We start from the raw sequence: 4724 nt of genomic DNA, 5'->3' as shown, positions 1-4724 counted from the left end.
ATTAAGGATGCACCCCGACCACGACGTCAATGCAGGGCTCTACCATACATTCCTTCGCCGGCAGTTGCAACCCATCATAGACCACATTACAGTGGGGACTTCTACGGGTTCCCCACCCTGCATCTTGTCTCTCGAGATCAAGTGCCTACATTAATGCGCATCCGTTGATGAACGAGAGGTGGAAACACTTTTGAGTACTCCGTCCCACTCCGGATCTTATGGTTAACACGGTTATTACGGCACAAGAATCACTGGACGACATTTGTTGTTTAATCCTAGATGGATATAACCCTTGTAATGGAACCTCCACCATATCAACACAATCCATGGTTCCATTGCCCACCACTTAGTCATATTCATAGTTATGAAAATAGTGGTTTTGCTTTTTATGCAATAGTGGTAAACATAGTACTTTGCAAGTAATTTGGTAAAAATACTCGAATGACATGAGCAAGTGATGAACTTGCCTTTCTTGACTGCAAGATTATGCAGGCAAGGTCTTCGATACGCAATAACTCCAGATTCTGAAATAGCATCATCGTCCGGTAAGGACGATGTTTAAAAGATTGGCAAGGATGCAATAATGCGTAAGTATGATATGCATTCGCTCTAAGCGTGACCTAAACCCGATGATTTAGGATTAGTGAGTAGTAATGATTAGTTCAGGGTTTGTTGCACTTTTAGAGTGAGTCACAAACAAGGTTCTTATTCAGGGTTGTGTTGTTTTAGAATCATAAGCAAGTGGTAAAATGCGTAGTAACAATCATACACACCAAGGGATAATAGTTGTATAATAAGTAAAGAGCAGTTGTCAATTTTAAGTCCTATAGTGCATGGTTGATGATTACTTATTATATAATTCAAAAGAATAACTTTTGAAGAACATGTTCTTTAATAAAGAACAAGTATGACAATTAGGTCTGTTGGGTTCTATGATTTTCTATGGTTCCAATTGGTTTCTGGAGTAAGGATGATGGATCACAACAATGTTGGATTCATCAATAGCTAGAGATTATAAGGTTCTAGTGAAGCACATCTAAGCAAATCACTATACATAGGTGGTATCAAGGTTGGTATACTTTGCTGATGATAGCTGGCTAGGGTTTATAGATCCTATTAAGCAGGTTTGATGGCTACTCCTTATTTACTTCAAAAGAATAACTTTTGAATAAATACTTCTTAAGTAATAAGAAGTATTGCAATTAAGGTTTATAGGTACTAGAGTTTGCTATTGGATCCACTAAGTAAAGAATGGTTGGTTCCTAAACAGGATAGCTCATAAGTATCTCACACTGGTAGGGTTTAGTGGAGTATGGTATGTAAGGTAAACATTAGTCATGGTTACTATTAGGGTTCATCACAATAGTGTGATGCTAAGCCTGGTTAATTAAGGTTGATGATTCTAAGGATAGGACTAGGGTTTGCATTTGGTTGACCTTATTTGATCAACTAGGTTGGATAGGTATGCATACATGGAATACTAACTTATTGATAATAGGGCTCCTACATTTTATGTGGCATGGCAAATTGCTAATTATGGTTCTATGAATCAAAAGCAAAGTATCATGATCACATGTTTTAACCTAGGGTTTAGGTTTAGAACAATTTAGGGTTCACACATAAAATAATAGAACTAGGGTTCCTAATGGAATTAGGGTTTTAGTGTTCACATGAAATTATGAAACCATAATGTTATTTATAATGGAACTAGCGTTTCATAATTACTATTTAGTTCTTAGGTTAATAACTTCATTATAAGGTTGAAGTTATTAATCACTTTATAATAAACATAAGATTGGATTTAGCATTTTATTATTTTTAAAGAATTAATAATTAAGGTAATTATTATTTAGGGTTTAAATCCTTCTAATAAGGATTTAATAAGTTATTAATAAAGGAAAATTAGTTTTATTGTTTCCTTTATTTACTTACTGGTTTTTATTTATTTGAGAACTTTTTCTTAATTTCTGAATTTTAGTTGCATTTGGAACTAAGAGAAAAGACTTAATTAATAGGTATTTAAATAACTAAATTTTTATTTCAAATAAAAATTTCATTTTATATGTTTATTGGATAGGGTTTGTTTTTATAAGAATTTGGATATCTCATTTATATTTTTCTGAGTTAAAATGGATTTATAAACATTTACAAAGTTTCAGTAATTATTGAATTTAAATTTAAAACTAAATCTACTAAACACACATGTGCCTGTGCTACTCACAGACACAGACAAGTGGGCCAGTGCCACGCTGGCTGCCACGGTGGCGTCGATGTGGCAACTATGGCCACCACCGGCGGCCAGCCGTGGACGGCGCCGGCGTTCCCGGGGTCCCGCGGGGGCGTGCGTGTGCGCAATCGGACGAGGGCAATGAGACGAAGCTACTGGTGGTGGCGCCGCTCCGGTTTGGTCACCGGAGCGTGGCCGTCGGCGAGGTGCTGCGACGACGGCACGGTCACACGGCGCGGCGACGCTACAGAGGGCAATCGAGCTATCCGAGCATGCTAGGGAGATCAGCGGCTCACCAGGAGCACGACGCGCGTGACGGCGAGGCTTGCCGTGGCCTGGTTCGCCGGAATCGCCCGCTCCCGTCGTCGGAGAAGACGACCTGACGAGGTCGATTGGATACGCGTTAGCTCGATTCCTCGCGCACGGTGACCTTGTTGAGGACGGCGATTCCAACGGTGGTCACGGCGAGGCTCGAGGAGGTCTACATCGGCGGCGATGGTCGAGTCCGGCTCAGCTAGGGTTTTGGCATGGGGAAAAATTAGACGAGGAGGAAGAATCCGACGCAGTTGTTCGTGCTGGTGCTTTTATATGGCGTCGGAGAGTGCCTCGTCACGTCGTCGATCACGGGGAGGTCGCCAGCGAGACAGGAGGCCGAGCACGGCTTCGTGCTGGCGTCCATGCACGTTGGAGAGGATGAGGATGAGCTCCTCTCGTTGATATTTCAACGAAGAGGTACTGGGCTGGTGTTGGGCCGATCTTTGGTGGGCTGCTGGTGGGCTGCTCGGCCAGGTAAGGTCCAGGTGAGGCCCTTCTTCTTTTTCTCTTTTATTTATTTTCTGTTTCATTTAATTCTGTTTTAATTCAAATTTAACTCATGTAATACCATGCAGGTATTCTGAGTATATGAATTTCATTAGTATTTATTACTCCATTGTTGTTGAACAAACATATATGTGAGCCTTGCTAGAATCTTTAATTAGGCAATAATTTAGGTATTAATTTTAATTTCCTTTCTCATTTATGATATAACTCCCTCTTGAATAATTAGAGTTGGTTATTCCTCTTCCAATTGTTTTGGAAGTTATTATTAGGACTTGATTTCATCTTGGAGGAATTGGTCAATTGCACATGATTTTATGTGAGCTCCAATGTATTAGGGTTTTATAGTTTCTATCATAACCCCTCTTATTAAGGTTAATACTATCATTATATTTGAAAGTATCTAAGTAGGTATTGTTTCCATCATGGTTTATCTTGGTTACAAAGTTAATTGGTTGTTAACCACACATGGGTTTAATTATAGGACTTAGCATTAGGTGGCTCTTTTGTTTTATAATTGAAGCGTAGAATTTGATTAATGAACCATTAGGGTTCCAATGCTCTTTACCTATTAACACATGGTTTGAATCTCAATTATGGCCTGGGTTTAGATTATGATTACCATAGTGATGTATAAACTAGGTTTGAGATATAATTCTAGTTTGTAGACTTGGGATGACATCATATTGCATTTGCTAGGGTTTAATCTCCCCTAACCAAGGTAATATGGTTACTTGCTTAGTTGTTTATGTTCTCCTTTAATTACTAAGGACTTGAGAATTGGTTTTATCTTATACCAATAGATTTCTATTATATTCTTAATCTATTGTTAAAGTAACTAAAGTAGCTATAATGCTTTTTATAGTTAACTTTGGTTATAATGATGAATGGTTTCTCACCATATATATTATAGGCTTTAACTCTAAGCTTTACTTATGAGCTTATATCATCTACTTCAAGTTCTTAGGGTTTATGATCACTACACAATTTATAATGATCAAGGTTTGGCTTCCTAAGTTATTACTAGAAATATTTAGATATGGTTGTACCAATTACCCCTCTCACTCCACATGGACTTGGATTATAATCTAAGGTTCTACTCAAGGAATGATGATGTGATTATCTAAATATGTGGTCTTCCTTAGAATTTCTACCTTCCTATCTTCTGTAGCTTGTTCTTCAGGAATTCTGATAAACCTGCATCTTGTGGCATGCCTCCACCTCCTAGCTGCTTCATCTTGATCCTAACTATTTTATGGGGTGGCTCAATGTGTTGGTTTTCTTGCATCATGGTGCAAAATGATGAAATGTATGTGGTAGAGGGTTCCTTTTATAGGCTTGGGCATGCTCTAATATCTTGACACATAGGTGGATGACTCTTGTTTTAATTTGATGAGTAAGGTGCTTGGTTGTTATGCCCTCATCCATAGCAATCCTTTAAGCATGAGGTGGCATTGCTTAGGATGCAAGCTATGTAGATATTTTCATCCTATGTGGCTTTGGTATTATCCTCTCATGTGATTTATTTTTAGATAGCCAAGTGGCTTTTGTTACTAAATATCTTGTGAATGATGTTATGCTTGTGGTTGAGTCACTATATCATATGTGATTGTATTTATATTGTAATTGGGATAAAAATGTCAAAGACAAGGATTATACCCCAATTTTGAATGGTGAT

Source organism: Lolium rigidum, chromosome 2 (assembly GCF_022539505.1).
Source record: "Lolium rigidum isolate FL_2022 chromosome 2, APGP_CSIRO_Lrig_0.1, whole genome shotgun sequence".
Classification (NCBI taxonomy): Eukaryota; Viridiplantae; Streptophyta; class Magnoliopsida; order Poales; family Poaceae; genus Lolium; species Lolium rigidum.
This window is presented reverse-complemented; position numbering follows the sequence as displayed.